This window comes from Panthera onca, chromosome F2 (genome assembly GCF_046562875.1).
Source record: "Panthera onca isolate mPanOnc1 chromosome F2, mPanOnc1 haplotype 2, whole genome shotgun sequence".
Classification (NCBI taxonomy): domain Eukaryota; kingdom Metazoa; phylum Chordata; class Mammalia; order Carnivora; family Felidae; genus Panthera; species Panthera onca.
The window spans coordinates 43,148,470-43,164,915 of NC_138356.1; the positions used below are offsets into that span (position 1 = coordinate 43,148,470).

Below are 16,446 nucleotides of genomic sequence, written 5' to 3' on the forward strand. Positions count from 1 at the left end.
TAATTATATATATAATTTATTGTCAAATTGGTTTCCATACAACACCCAGTGCTCATCCCAACAGGTAACTTCTTAACTGCTGTCACGAGCAGTGAGGACAGTGACAAAGTCATACTGAAGACCACACAGTGGCAGTGGGTTGGAATTTTCATTCCAGGGGTGGGGTCACCTCCAGCTTAGATTTCACAAGCTGGGCAGAAGCAGCACCCCCCCCCCCCCCCCCCCCCGGCCCCGGCTCTGCTGAGGCAAGAAGGAACCACCTGGTCACCGTGTGAGTTTCTGTTGTGGATCTCACACTGCAGAACACAACGCCTGGGATTGCTGTGCCGGCGTTGAGCACTTTTCCCCTTAAACCCGACCTCATCCCAGTTCACAAGGAGGGGCAAAAGCTGAAAAAACACCCAGAGCCGCAGAGTTCCCAAGCCATTGTTCTAACAGCCCAAAAGTCGATAGGATTGTGGTCTGTGTGCGGTCAGTAAGTGTGCTGACAGCAGAGCCGTGAGTGTGAGAATATGGCGCTTATAATCACAGTCATTTCCACCCACAGAGACACGTAACCTCACAAGCACCTGTTCACCCCCACACCGGCCCTTCATGTCTTCCTGTAATTTTCTTTGGACCACATCTGATTCACAAATTGCCAGGCTCAGCTCGAGTGTGGGACGAGCCAGACCACACATAGGGCATAGGACCTGGAGGAGAGGGCCAAGGTTCTCAAAGACGTCCACGCGGAAATGCACATTTTGGTCCCCAAGGTAACCTCCGCTGCAGGCCTCCGTATTGTGTCTCTGCCAGAAATTTCTGTTCATGTACATCTGAGTGATTTCAGCAGAAAGTGAAGATAAACCGAGCAGTGGCGGGCAAAGAAAATGTCTGTCGGAAGGGTGGTTAATTTTACGTGTCGACCTGACTGGGCTGAGGGAGGCACCAGACAGCTAGTAAAATGTTCTTTCTGGGTGTGGCAGTGAGGGGGTCTGTGGAAGAGATTAGCATTTGAATCGGTACACTGAGTAAAGCAGATGGCCCTCACTAACGTGGGTGGGCATCCTCCAATCCATTGAAGGCCTAAATAGAACAAAAAGGTGAAGGAAGGGTGAATTTGCTCTCCCTGCTTGAGCTGAGACATCCATCTTCTTCTCGGACATTATTGCTCCTGGTTCTTGGGCTTTCAAACTCAGACCATGGCTTAGCCACTCCCCCACACCACATGCATAATTCTCAGGCCTTTAGACTCAGACTGGGTTACACCATCCACCAGCTTTCCTGGTTCTCTAGCTTGTGGACAGCAGGTCATGGGACTCCTCGGCCTCCATACCCTCCTGAGCCAATTCGTATGTAGGACATTTATATACATATCTCCTATTTGGTTCTGTTTCTCTGGAGAGCCTTTAATACAGTCAGCCTTGTGTTTAGACTGAGGTTTGTAAGTTAAACTTATGAAGGGAAATGAGAAAGTCGAAGTGGAGCCCGGTTCACCAGCCAGGTGCCGCCTTCCTTCAGCTGCCTGGGACCAGCTAATCCATCCAGGAGATTCCCATAAGCACCACCCCAAAAGGGGAGAGTTAAGTTCTCAGCTCCTCTCGTGCCCTTTGGCCTCTTGGCAGCTCTGTTCTCTCCGCAAGCCTGGAACAGCTTGCTTGTGGTGCATACAGCAAGTGGGTGCCAGGTTACAAACTAAAAAGTTCTGTTTCGCAGTGTTATGGTTGTTCCCCTGTGAGGAGCTGGCTGGGTCTGTTTCATTGGACCTGACCGAGGAGCTCCTGCTCCTATGTAAGCTGTTTCCTTCCTGATGAGACCCACAGCCCTTCCGTTTTTCAGGTGGTGACAGCAGTGTTCTTGAGGGTTCTTTACGGAGCCACAGGGGCTGGGCTGCCAGGGGCTGTGTCTGCTGGGCGTCTAGGGAAGATGTTCGTTCCATACCTTGTAAGGCCTGATTACTGCTTCAGTGAGAAAAGGGTCCCAAAGAAAAGGCACTTCTTATTGGTGGTTCTCCCCAAACTGAAATAATTATCTTTCATCCTGCTAACTTTATCCTGCTGTGACCGGTTTGGTTCGGGGAATTATTTTTGCTTTTGAAGGCAAATGTTCTTTCCTCTCGCATCTGCTCACCACCAGCTTTCCAAACAGGCAATGACAGACCATCGAGTAAAATGTTATATCCCCTGGATAAAGCACTTATGTGTTTCCTCAAGAAAGCCATGTGCAACATCCCCCCCCTTCCGAGCAAGTGTCTGTGTGAATCTGACTTCTCTCTGGGGTTAACTGAGCCAAAAATAAATCACTCCCTTGGCTGCAAAGAGAGGCTGACCTGCCATTCTGCAAGATTACAATCCGTAATCAGCCTACCGATCCCTTCTGCTGATTGAAGCCAGAAGACTGGGCTGTATTAAAAGATAGCTGAGGAAATGACACAGAATAGCACATTTTCACCTCTTTTCCAAAGCAAAGAGAGTTGCTCCCAGATGCTGTTTCTGCAGTCCAACTTCTGACTCGCAAACTGTTCAAGAAGGAGGTTGTGGATGGCAAAGAGCCCGCGTGACCTAAACTTCATGTTGTAACACGCACACATGCAGATGGTGGAAACCAGGAGACATTGGGAGGAAGGGGCTCAGGCTCAGCCTGTGGCTAAACCCCTACAGTTCACAGGTCAAAACATCAAGATGCCCCTCACACCCACTGGGATGGCTGCTTTCCAAAACAACGAACAAAAGAGCAAGTGTTGGTAAGGATGTGGAGAAATTGGAACCTTTGTGCCATGCTGGTGGGAATGTAAAATGGTGTAACGTATATGGAGAACAAGTATGGTGGTTCTTCAAAAAGTTAAAAATAGAGCTACCATATGATCCAGCAATTCTACTTCTGAGTATATGTCCAAAAGAATTAAAAGCAGAGTCTTGAAGAGAGATTTGCACACCCATGTTCACGGCAGCCTTATTCCCAATAGCTGAAATGTGGAAACTACCCAAGTGTCTATTGATAGACGAATGGAGCAGGAAGGAAATTCTGCAGTATGCTGCAATATGGAAGAACCTTGAGGACATTATGCTGAGTGAAATATGCCAGTCAAGGAAGGACGAATTCTGTGAGATTCCACAGATATGAGGCTCTCAGAGTGGTCAGAATCACAAAGATGGAAAGTGTAATGGTGGTGGCCAGAGGCTGAGGGGAGGGTAGAAATGGACAGTTGTCATTTAATGGGTACAGAGTTTCGGTTTTATAAGGTGAAAAGAGTCCTGGAAATGGATGGTGATGATGGTAGCACATTATGAGTATATTTAAAACCACTTAATGGTACACTTAAAATGGTTAAAATGGCAAGTTTTTATGTGTATTTTACAATTACAAAAAAATTGGAAGAAAAAAAAGACACAAAGGCCCAGAGTAGTCAAGTAACTTGGCCCAGAGTCACACAGCTGGCTACCCCGGGGCTAGGCTTTTGGTTGCCCCCGGATCTATGCACCAGCGTTCCCGCCCTCGCCCGCCCTGTCCTCCCGCCCACGCCCGCCACGTCCTCCCACGCACGCCCGCCCGCCAGGACCTCCCACCCACACCCACCACGTCCTCCCGCCCACGTCCGCCACGTCGTCCCGCCCTCGCCCACCACGACCTCCCGCGCACGCCTGCCGCAACCTCCTGCAAGTTACGGACGCCAATGAGCTGTGTGTTGGTTAAGCAGCCACGGAGGGTGCATGTGTTTAAGGTATTTGTCCTTTCAACCAAATTTCTTTTTTCCTTTCCTATAACCGTGTATTTGTCATATCCAGAGCCTGCTCCAGCCTCAGAAGCCTTCTATCACTAACAAGTTCAGAATTTTAAAAGGCATATATAAAACCAGAGTGCTCATAGCCCAACTTGCTTATAAAAGGACAAACCTGTGTAAAAGAGTAACATAAGTGGCCAAAGCCTGGGTTGATCTGAGCTATTTGGAAAGTGCTAAGGATAATTTTTTAAAAGGAGGTAAGGAGAGATTTTGAAAGTCACCTATAGGACAAGAAAGCAAAACAAAAGATTGGTGTCCCCTGTTTGAAAAAAACAAGAAACAGTTCAATCTTATTATGTTTTATTATTTGTTATTTCCATGCTGCAGATCTTCTGTGATTTCTCTTTGCTCCTTACTATGGCTTGTTAAGTCAAGTTCTGGCCCCTCTGTGTTCCATCTCCCACTCTTTGTGCTCCAGCCATTCTGGCCTGTTTTTATTGAATACTGACTAGCGTCTTTCCCATCACATCCTGCCCCCCACCCACCATCTCCCTAGTTAACTCATCCATATCCTTTCATTCTCAGTCAGACCATTGCTTTTGTAGGAAGACCCTCCTCGAGGCCCATACTAGCTTACCACCCCCAGAGTACCATCCTTCTCCTCTTGTAACTCTTAGTTCCTGTACAACACCTGTCTTTCCTGCCAGATTATTAACTCTAAGACTGTTTTTGGCTTGTGGGCTCTCAGATACCCAACACCCAACACAGTAAGTACTTAGTAAACATTTGTTGGGTGAATGAATTCTTGAATGAATAGTTGATAGAGCAAAGGAAACAATACATGCATGACAAAGGAATATAGGAAGGGAGAGATGTGATTAGTCAGGAAAGACTTAAATGAAGTGAGAGATCATCCAGCTGGTTCTAGAAGGAGATGAATATGAATTAGCAAAGAGGAGGCAGGAAGTCCATGGGGAGCAGTGGGAGAAGCAAGGAAGTCTGAGGCAGAGTCCAGTCCTCATGGACTCTGCCTTGACCATGAGTGAGTTATTTTGATTTCCTTTATGTGTTCCCCATCAACAGTATGATTAAAGTATGACGTAACAGTATGATACAACCCAGAAAAAGGCAGAACATGCATTTCGTAGAAGAGAATTGGAATCCAAGATAGTACCTGTGTTAAAAATGTCAGCTCCAGGTAAATATTATATAAACATAGTGCTGAATTTTAGAGCTGTTGTTGGTTAAACCCTGAGACACAAGAAAGTGTCATTAGAACAGAGGAGGAAAGAGGCAGATTTTGAAAACTACAGATCAACAAGCTTGATATTAATTCACAGTAAAATTCTAGAACCAGTTACAAAAAGTGGTCTGTGACCATCCTTACAGAAGAAAGCATTAATCACTGAGCATTAGCAGAGGTTCACTAAGAACAAACCATGCAAAGCTAATGTGTCCTTTTTTCACAGGATTACCAGACTGGGAGATCAAATCTCAAATCTCAGAGTACAAATCCCATCTAAGCTAAAAAATAATTTTAAAATATTAAAAAAAAACAACCCATCTCAACTTTGAGAAATCCAGTATGCTATTACACCTCCTCCTAGAGAGTCACAGTGCATATAGCACATTAAAGGTTCTGAGAAGTCCAGCATCAAAGAAACCTGTTTAATATTATTCAGCTGGGCAAAGGTTCCACAGAACACCCTTGGAGAAAGGATGGATTGGGAAAATTTCAGCGAGGAGTTTTTCAGTCTTTTATTGTATAAACTGTGAAGGAAATGAAAAAATATGGGGTTAAAATAGCCCATTGGAATCACAACTGGATAGACAACTGTACTAAAAACATTGATTAGTCATTAGTAGCCACTCTGTGGGAGGTCTCTAATAGTATGTCTTGAGGCTTTGCCCTTGGTCCTGGCATGTTCAGCATTCTTACAGTGACTTGTCTCACAACATTGGAAACCAAACCTAATTTTAAAATTTTCAGGTGTCCTAAAGTGTGAGAAGCTAATATGCTATATAACACATTGAAATACTGTCTCAAACCAAGAGAGGAATCCAACAGAGTTCCATTAAAAATTTGTTCGAATCAATAGTGAAAGTAAAGGATAGATTACCTCTGACTTTGAACTAGCTCATATGAAAAAGACATGGGGTTGTAGCTGTATCAGGCCAATGTGTGATAGGGCTACCATGCTTCTGACATCAGTGAAGCCATCCTGGCAGGTAAAATGGCTTGCAAGGCAAGCACGGGAGGCAAGATGGTCTGGCCACTCTAGGAATGGTATTCCAGTCTTATGTTGCATTTTGAGAGTGACATTGACAAATTGGAACATGTCTAAAGAATGGCCACCATCAGGAAAGTTCTGGAGAACATGTGCTGTAAGGAGGAAAGTGAAGAAACCAGGGACATTTAGGTGGTCTGTAGAAGAGAGATTAAGGAACATGTTGATAACTGACTTTGGGGGGCAGTGTAGTCGAGTAGAAATGAAGTGAGTTTGTGCTCCAATCTCTGCTCTAGTGCTTCTAGGCTGTGTGTTCTTGGACAGGTTTCTTAACATCTCTTATCTTCTAAGCCCTTAGATAAGAAGTCATCATCCCTATTTAGTGGGGTTATTGCGATGTCCTGAAGCAGAATAGGTGGTCAAAATGAGCTTCTCTTTCCTTTGTCCATACAAAGGGCAGTCATAGCAATCAGAAAGGTGATTCATTTGATGTAGATCCAGGGGGGAAACTGGGACCAGTAGGAGAATTCCTCTAAGGGAGGTACATTTGGCTGATGAAAAATAGGAACTTTGTAGTAACTAAAACCTGGAAAACAAAGGAACTGACTTAGTTGCCTTTAAGTTGACAGTGGAACTTCCGCAGATTGTTAGAAGAGATCCCTGCTTTAGTAAGAGGTGCGATTAGATGACTCCCAGATCTCTTCCAATTCTGAGATTCCATGATTCATAGATGAAGCTAGACTGTATCGTTCTCTTCCATATGTGGTCAACTCATATATATTCAACCTCCACATTCATATATATTGAAGAGATACTTAGGCATACTTCAAATTGTTCTTGGGCCATTTCCTATGTAAATGGGGGCTTTCTCTCCTATCTCGGCACTCCATTACAGCCTAGTTCAGGGATTTGTTCTCAATGGGCACTTGATAAATGTTCATGTGTTCAAATCTTGACTCTACATCTTGGCCATGTGACCTTTGGCAAATTGCTCTCTGGGCTTCCATTTCCCCATCTGTAAGATAGAGATAGCAATAACAGCTTTATGAGATAAAATGAATAGAATATTTTAAGTCCTTAGAAAAATAGTAAGTTTACAATCAATGTTAGATATTATTATCTTTGTAGTTGTTGTCAGTGAACTTAAATCTGTTTACTACTTATGTATAAGTTTTCTGACTGCACAGTAAGAGTCTTAGGGATGAATTGGTTCTTCCTGTACCATCTCCCCAGTACCTAATATTTTGTCCTAAAGAGTGTTCTCGGTTATCATGCCCCAAAGCCTACTTAAGTCTATTACCCTGGTTCCCATAGCATTAACGATGGGGACAAAGACGTATCAACTGGAAAAAAAGCAAAAGTGGAAACACTGAAGTGGGGACAATTTAGCCTTGGCCAGAAAATCGATGACAAGGCCAGAGCTGGTCTGAAACATCGTCTTGGGGGAACGCCCGGCATGCAGTCAGTCCATGCTGGAGACTAAGCTAGCCTTAGCTGTGGCCCTGCCTTTTGTTGTTGTCCTCTGCAGAAGGGGGAGTGTTTGTGGGCATGTGCTGGGGGGGGCCTGTGAGCATCTGCTGACAGAGTCTGTACCTTGGTTAGTGTAGCTAGTCCAGCGTGGGCCATGGCCTAGACCTAGAGATATTTGACCAGGAAGGGAGACAGGGAGGAAGGAGGAAGGAAGAGAAGGAGAATGAAGGAGAGATCCTTTTTAAAAAAGGATTGCAATTAAAAAAACATATAAAATTTACCATCCTGACCATTTTTAAATGTATAATTTTGTAATGTTAAGTATATTCACATTGCTGTGCAACAGGTCTCTAAAACTTTTTCATCTTGTAAAACTAAAACGTTCATTAAACAATTCTCCATTTACCCCTCCCTCCACCTCCTGGCAACCACCACTCTATTTTCTGTTTCTGTTAATTTAACTACTTTAGATACCTTATGTAAATGGACCTATTATTTGTCTTTTTGTGACTGGCTTGTTTCAATTAGCATAATGTCCTCAAAGTTCATCCATGGAAGTCCATGTGACAGGACTTCCTTCCTTTTTAAGGGTGAATAATACTCCATTGAAGATATAGAGATAGATAGATGATAGATAGATAGATAGACAGATCACATTTCATCTATCCATTCATCCATTGATCACTTGGGTGGCTTCCACCTCTTGGCTATTGTGAATAATGCCATGAGCATAGCTGTGCAAATACAGAAGTGCTTTTGGGGGGGGGCACATAGGTGGCTCAGTCGGTTAAGCATCCGACTTAGGTTCAGGTCATGATCTTGTAGCTCCTGAGTTTGAGCCCTGCATTGGGCTCTGTGCTGACAGCTCAGAGCCTGGAGCCTTCTTCCAATTCTGTATCTCCCTCTCTCTGCCCCTCCCCTGCTTGCTTTTTGTGTGTGTGTGTCTCTCTCCCGAAAATAAACAAACATTAAAAAAAATACACATTAAAAAAAGAAATGCTTTTTAAAAAATGTTTATTTATTTTTGAGAGAGAGAGAGAGCACAAGTGAGGAGGGGCAGAGAGAGAGCTGGACAGAGGATCTGAAGTGGGCTCTGCACTGAAAGCAGCAGCAAACCCGATGCAGGGCTTGAACTCACAAACTGTGAGATCATGACCTGAGCTAAAGTCAGATGCCCAACCGACTGAGCCCTCCAGGTGTCCCTAGAAATGCTTTTAAAGATATAGAGAAGTTAAGATTTTGGAAAAGTGGGAGGGGAGATTTAGGGAAACAAATTTGTAGAGACAAAGAAAAAACTCAGAAAAGCAATCCATGCCCAAAATGGCAATTTTGAAAGAATACCAGTGAACAGTTGGCCAAAAAAAGTCATTAGTCATGGATTATTGAGTTGTAAGGAACAGAACCCGCTCATACTAGCTCAAGAGAAGTGCTTATCAGAACACAGGGGTGTCTCACGGCACCCAAAGTGGGGCGAGGGAAGGACTGGATCCAGAAACTTGAGTTTAAAACCAAGTTCCTCTCTTCATCTTGTAGAACCTACATTTGTTCTTTCAATTGCAGACATTGCTGTTCTAGGCTTTGAGGATGCAACTGTAAATAAAACCGACTTTACCCTGGGGAAGGTGAGTAATAAGCAACTAAATAAACAAGAAATTCCAAATTCTGTAAATTGAATGAAGAGAAAAGCTGTGAGAAAGAATATCAGGGAGGTGAAGGTGGCAGAGGGACCTAGCGGATCATTGATTGCTGCTCTGAGGAGATACACTGAGGCTTCAAGCGCAAGGATGAGGAGGTGAAAGCCATATGCCAGGCAGAGGAGATGTTACATTAAGGAAGCGAGAGAAAGCCATGAGCCTGGAGCAAGGTGGGCGAGGCATGGTATAGCAGATGGAAAGGAAAGGAGTGTAATGGCAGACACCAGATCATTCAGAGCCTTGTTGACTATGGAATGAATTTCTTTTCTAGTGCAATGGAAATCCATTGACAAGTTATAACCTGAGGAGTAACAATATCTGATTTCTGTCTCTAGAAGATCCTTTTGGAAGTCAGGTGGAGAGTGGATTGAGAAGGGGAAAGGGCGAGAGAGGGAGCAGGAGTGGGAATGTCATAGACAGTGGCTTAGGCCTCCACCAGGGAGGTGGAGAGAAGGGGGAATAGTCAGAACATACTTGGGGGTACCTCAGTGTTCCTAGCAGCTTTATTCATGATAGGCAAAAAGTGAAAACCGCACATGCTTATCAACAGATGAGTGGATAAACAAATTGTGGTATATCCATACAGTAGAATAGTATTCACCCATAAAAAGGAATGAAGGACTGATACATGGTCCATTGTGGATAAGCCTTTAAAAATTGTGCGAATCAAAACAAGCCAGTCACTCAAGCCTCATATTTTTTTTTTAATCTCATTCTTCTGGAAGTCCAGAAGAGAGAAATCGTAAGAGACAGAAGGTAGATTAGTGGTTGCCTAGGACAAAGGGGTGGGACTGGTGGGAGGGAAGATGACAGCTAAAGGGTAGGGGGATTTATTTTTGAGGTGATGAAAATCAAAATTGGCTGGGATGATGGTTGCCCATACTGGTGAATATACTGAAACCATTGGATGGTATACTTCAAATGGGTGAATTGTATGGTATGTGAATTATTTCTCAGTAACACTGTTGAAAAAAAGAGAGACCACACCTGGAGCAGGACTGACAGGACAAGCTGTTGGTTTGGAGGAGGAGTGTGTACCTGTCATCTCTTCCCTCTCTGTGCTTCCGTTTCATTCCCCTTCCGCTCTGTGGCTGGGCTTTCTCTGTGCACAGGAGAAAAGAGGCTGTCCTAGGATCTACTCTACACTGCATCCAGCCCCCGTGCTCCTGCTCGTACGATAGAAATCTCTGTAGCGGTACCTGGGTGGCTCAGTCTGTTAAGCATCTGACTCTTGATTTCAGCTCAGATCACGATCTCACTGTTCATGAGTTCAAGCCCCACATTGGGCTCTGCGCTGACAGCACAGAGCCTGCTGAGGATTCTCTCTCCCTCTTTTTCTCAACCCCCTCCCCACTTACAATCTCACATGTGCTTTCTCTCTCTCAAAATAAATAAATAAGCTTAAAAAAAAAAAAAGAGAAGAAAAGAAAAGAAATCTCTGTAGACCATTTTCAAGCCCCCTGGATGGAGACATGTTTGCCTAACCAGGCCGCCCCTTAGTAGGTCTGTGTGGGATGAGCAGTCCCCATCCTCAGAAGTAATAGCAGTCTATTTTCAGAGTTTTCTAACAGAACCAACATATAATGAGCACCTTTCATGTGCCACATACAGTGTCAACTGCTCTCACATCCCTAATCCCGTATAATCCTTTATCGACACTGTATGAAAGCATGTGCTGACTCAAAGAAACTGTCTCAGTTGGGTTCAACTTGTGGTGTATGCATAATGTCACGTCAAGGCCACAACTGGTAAACTCTTCTACCCCAGGGTAGGAGGAGGCCTCCTTGAAATGGGATTACCAGCCACAGAGTGTGCTTTCCAGAGAATAGTGTTTTCAGTTCACCAAAACACAGGGCTCAGCGTTCCTTCTGGTTAGTCGCATTGGCCAACAGAGAGATGTTTCTAAAAAATGCTTTAAAACCAGTCTGATGGGGAGAGAAATCTGTTACAAAAACTATTTGGATCTTGAACATTAGCAATCTGTAAATTCTCTGTTTAAAAATCCTCCCTGGCCTTCCTGATCTGACATTGCTCTTTGGAAAGAATGATGGCAAATGCCCGAGGCTGAAGGTGCAGAGCGAGCCACGAGGAAAATCCATATTCTTTAACTTAATCAGTGTTTGTGGAGTAGGCAGAACCCAAATCCAAACCATATTTTCCAAAAAGATTTTCCCTGTTAATTCTTAAATCCATGTGTATTATATGAGAAATCTAATCCATATGTTTCTTACTCATTTACACTTAACTCATCAAAGCACTTCCTCTGAAGAGCTATTTGATGTCCAAGGAGACTTTAGAGACTTTTTTTTTTCTTTTTAACAAGCCTTTGTTCTTGGAAATAAAGAAGCTGCTGAAATTGTTATATGGAAAGAGTAAATGAACTTGAACCCCAGAAAGGTTAAACTTTGTTTCAAGGAGGTTCTATATTCAGAAGAAACCACTTTAGGAATGAGCTCTTTTCCTTTTAAATTCTTTTTAGGAGGGGCCTCCAGATGGGTGCTTGGATTTTCAGGCCAAAACAATTTGCTCTTCAGCTGTTGTTGGTAGGCACCATTAGATAGATAAAGTCCATCTCATTAAGGCAACCCTAGGTGGTCTTCAACTTTTTAGTTAGAAGAAACCACACCTAATTTTGATCTCTATCTGATAATTTGTGGCAAAATCTGCCCAATGCAAGATGCATCCTTCGAGATTCCCAAGATGTGTGTTAGAAAGAACAAAGCTCTGGGATAAAAGAGGTGCCATGAAATCATAGGGCAGGACCACCTCCCTTCCCCTTTGATCGGGATCATGCCCAAGCCATCTCAGAGAGTATGAACTCATAACCTCTCTCTTCTCCCACTCTGACATTTTTTCTTACTTTGCTAACACTTATCTTTATGCTTCATTCATGTCAAATTTTATTGTGCATCTCTTAGCATAGCTGTCCTGGGGCTGTGAGGGAAGGAAAGAAGTAGAAGGCACTATCCCTACCCCTGAGAGGCTCATCATTTCACTAGGACACAAAGTAATCCAAGTGAGTTTATCAGGCGTGTGCTTGGTGGATATTCCAGGACTTCCAAGAAGGGAAGGACGGTCAAGGACAGACAGAGCATAAAAAGCTTCCCAGGGCACATGGACCCTGGGGTCTGGGAATAACAGCCTGAGTATTGATCTGACTGTATCCAGATGAAGATGAAAGCACCCTGGGCTGGCATCATTTGGACACTCCTTCAAATTGATGTGCTAAAAATATTTGCTTGATATTTGCCAGAAGAGAAACTGAGGACTGAATGTGTAAGGCACGCAGGACTGAAGGTGGCAGGACTCACGGTCTCTATCACCTCTACAATTCCACTCTACCCAAACCCGTCCACCCCACCCAGCAAACCCAAGCCAGGCAGTCAGCAACTGGCCTATTCGGTGACCATCAGTTGTGACTTTTCATGCCCGTAAGGAATCTTAGAGCCCATTGAAAGTGCTCTCCCTTTGTTCTAGTAAATACAGATTTCTTCACCTTGTACCATTTCTAATGATGCTTTAGCACCCTTATGGTCTAAACCCTTATGGACTATTCTTGGACAACTGCCTACTTGGGATGATGTGAAAAATGGGCAAATATTTGGCTCAGTGCATAGAGACAAGGAATAAAAATGAATAAGAGAAAATAAGGTCTAAGGAACCAGCATTGTTTATTTTCTCCTATGTTCCAGCCTAGTGCTTGATGTCATACAAGCATGTTATTGTTCGTTCTCTATAACAGCACTACAAGGCAGGCGTTGTGATCCCATTTGACAGATGAAGAAGGAGACACGTAGAGGCTAACACACTTGCCCATGGGCAGCTAATAAGTGAAGCTTGGATACAAACCCAATGTAGGGTTAGGATAGATTCGCCACAGGGGAGAGGGGCGGTTGGGTGAAGATCAAAGTTAGGAAGTGCAATGAGGAGCCATTGAGAAACCCAGGGATAAAAGGAAGTAGCAGTGAGCTAGAAATGGCATATTAGTGACTGCCACATTTGAGGGTCGGGAGTGGGTTTGGAGGGAGAGGAAAAGAAGTTTCTGGTCATGAGAAAACATTGGTAACATTGGTGACTGAGAAAACATTGGAACCTGGGTGTCAAGGGAGGGCATGGGTTTGAAGAGAAAGATGCTGAATCTGTTGTATTTGAGGTTCTGGAAGAACTTCAGTGTAGGTTTCTGGTCTGTGCTGGAGAGCGGTCAGTGCTGGACCAGAGGACACTAATGGGACACCAGACAAGGAAACAGAGCAGCTCACTGAACACTGAACCTTTGGGACCGCCATACTGTGATTCTCATGATACAGTATCTCTGTTTCTCAGAGGAGACTCTGCTGCCTCTGGTGTGGAACCCTGGGAAATGGAGGGCTTGCTTTTGGTTGTCCCAGTGATTGGATGCCCTTGGTCTTCAACAGACCTACAGGGTATACAGGGATACAAGATGTCCCATGATGCACGGGACAGCTCTGCCCAACGCAGAATCACTCTGGGATCCTCTTGATTTCTAAATATCCCATTGGACATTCACTTAGGTGAAAGCTCTATTTATAAGTCTCTGGGCCTAAAATCGAAATTTCCATATATACATATATATCTTGCTCCACTTAAATTTATACTCTGTTTTGTAAGGATGTAATCATAAAAATAAAAAATTGTACTTCGATTTGTTGGAATTTGACTGAGCTGTTACATTTCAGAAAATCATGTCTCTGATGGCAATGTCATTCCTAGAATTTGAATTATTACTCTTCATAAATAGCTCTCCCACTAATGATGATTCTGCGTATGTGCGCAACTGTGATTATTTTGTCTTCAAGTACTCATGCCTAACCATCAGCTGAAATACATTTTCTCCTATGGATTCCTTTTCTTTCATTTATCCTTCATATTATAGTTAGGCCATTATATCGATTTTTTTAATTATGCATGTAGGTGAATTATATGTAGCTTTCATTTCAGGAGAGTGAAGGAGGTGTTACAAGTTGATTGTTATAAGGGAGGGTTGAGACTAATGGAGTTGAGAACCACTGATTCTAGACTAGCACCATCCTATAGAAATATAATGCAAGCTACAAATAAAACTTCCAGGCTTCTAATAGCCACCTTAGAAAAATTAAAAGGATAGAGTATTATCATGCAGTCTTAAAAAGGAAAAGAATCCTGTCACATGCTACAGCATGGATGAACCTTGAGGACATTATGCTAAGTAAAATAAGCCAGACACAAAAAGACTAATACTGCATGATTCCAATTATATGAAATAGCTAAAGTAGTCAAATTCTTAAAAACAGAAAACAGAATGGTCATTGCCCAGCATTTGGGGGGAGGAGGAGAACGGGAGTTGTTATTTAATGGGTCTAAAGTTGCAGATTTGTAAGATGGAAAGTTCTTGAGATCTGTATCACACAAATTGAATATACTTAACAGTACTGAACCATACACTTAAACATGGTTAAAGTGAGAAATTTGTGTTATGTGTTTTTTAGAAATTTAAAAAAAAAAAGGGACAGGTGAAATGAATTTTAATACTACATATTTATTTAACCTAACATATCTAAAATGCTATCACTGCAACATATAATCAACGTAACAACTATCAATGAGATATTGTATATTCTTTTTCTTGCACAAAGTCCTTGAAATCTATGTATTTAATACCTATAGCACCTATTAACCCAGACTGGACACATTTCTAGTTCTCCATAGCCACATGTGCTTGGTGGTTACTGTACTGGACAGCCAAGTTCTAGATAATAGAATAATAATAATGGAATACTGGTTGAGCTGACTTTAAGTGCCTATCGCTACTGTGAATCCTTCACATAGAATGACTCATTTAATGCTCCTAATGGCCCAGTGAGATTGGCACAACTATTGTCCCTGTTACACAGGAGACAACTGAAGCTCAGAAAGCTTGAGTAGCTTGCCTGAGGTCACACACCAGTGGGTCTCCAAGTGGAAAGCTGAACCCGGGTGTTCTGGCTCCAGAGCCCTGCCTTAACCACTGTGCTATGGGTGCCTTTGTAGGATTTTTCCCAAGGATTCCTTTTCTGGCCCACTGGGAGTCTGCACAGCCCTGGCGGGTCTTAGGGCAGCAGAGACATGAGTGAGCCATCAGGGAGCCAGTTAGGCTTGTCTTTCCCTGCTGTTCCTGAGGAGCCTGGCAGAGGCACTGGCCAGCCCTTCTGAGAAGCAGAAAGAAAACCCCTGCTCGATTCACAACCCCCTTCAATGTCCTCTGTTCTCTGTATTTCCATTCAAAGAGGTAGTGGGTCTGGGCAAATCAAGATGAAACACAGACAGGACAGAAAGACTGTCTCAATTCATGCATCTAACAAGGACTTGCTACTAGGACCTTGCTCGTTAGTCATCTGCATTCCAATAACATTCTCCTGAGTTCTCCTTAATAAAGACAGATTTCTTCATTTCCTGGGACTCCCGTCAGGATTATGCCGACAACTTCCCCATTAATTATTAAATTATGTACCATCAAAAAATGATTGCATTTGCTTCCTATCTAAACACCACCCCTCACTGATGAAAAATCTCATTTAAACTAATATGCTTTTAACTTGCTTCATTTCAATACCTCCGTGGAGGCTACTAACGAGCTGACTCCTTGCCCAGCTGGTCCCTCAGCCCTTCCTTGGAACAGTCCAAGCCCAATCTTGCTGGGCAGGAAAGGGGAGGACTCACCATTTGAATCAGAGTCTTGGCTAGAGGCTTCCTGAGGAGTGTGTATACTTAAACACACGACTTTGAGTCTGAGCTCCCCACAAAAGTGAGACCCCACTTGCTGCTTTCAGAACCATGAAAACTGCTTAAGAGTGTGGACACAGGAGTAAAACATCCTCCCAGTTTTACCTGGGCAGCTTCATGAGTCAGGTAATTATACCCAGATTCCCTTTACAGGGGCTTCTTAATTATTATTTAATAGAGAGATGATTCCAGGTTGTGACCCACAAGGCTGGCAGCATTATAACCTTAGAGCTGGAGAAGCACCTTCTCCCAGATGCTGTCCTCCTCCAGCAGGGAGACAAAGTGCTTTGAAAGGACCCCTCATCATTGCTTTTGGAGAATATCATTTGCCAAGCAACTCATCTTCCTGGCACGGTCTTCTCTGGGGTGTCAGATGGGTCACTTCACTGGAGTGCTGTGAATCAGGTCATTCTGTTCCTCTGATTAACCCTGATCTCATTCTGTTGGCAGCAGGCAGTGTGGCCTGAGGCCCTGCTGCCTTCCAAAGGCTGTCCACTTATGCCAGGGGTACTGGGAACAGGAAGAGCTGACTGAGCTCACACCATGGGCCAGGCTTGGTTCTAAGTACTCTTGAAGCCTGTCTCCTTAAATTTTC

General features: G+C 43.6%; 1 long non-coding RNA gene across 1 annotated transcript in view; it reads left to right on the forward strand.

The window, feature by feature from the left end:
• The first annotated feature begins 252 nt into the window (after nucleotides 1–252).
• The window catches only part of LOC132664323 (uncharacterized), a 62,388-nt gene continuing 46,194 nt past the window's right edge, over nucleotides 253–16,446 (forward strand). The window contains exons 1-2 of the long non-coding RNA XR_009603591.3: nucleotides 253–3,700; nucleotides 8,959–9,020. This is a non-coding gene — a long non-coding RNA (uncharacterized LOC132664323). The remainder of the gene's footprint in view (nucleotides 3,701–8,958; nucleotides 9,021–16,446) is intronic.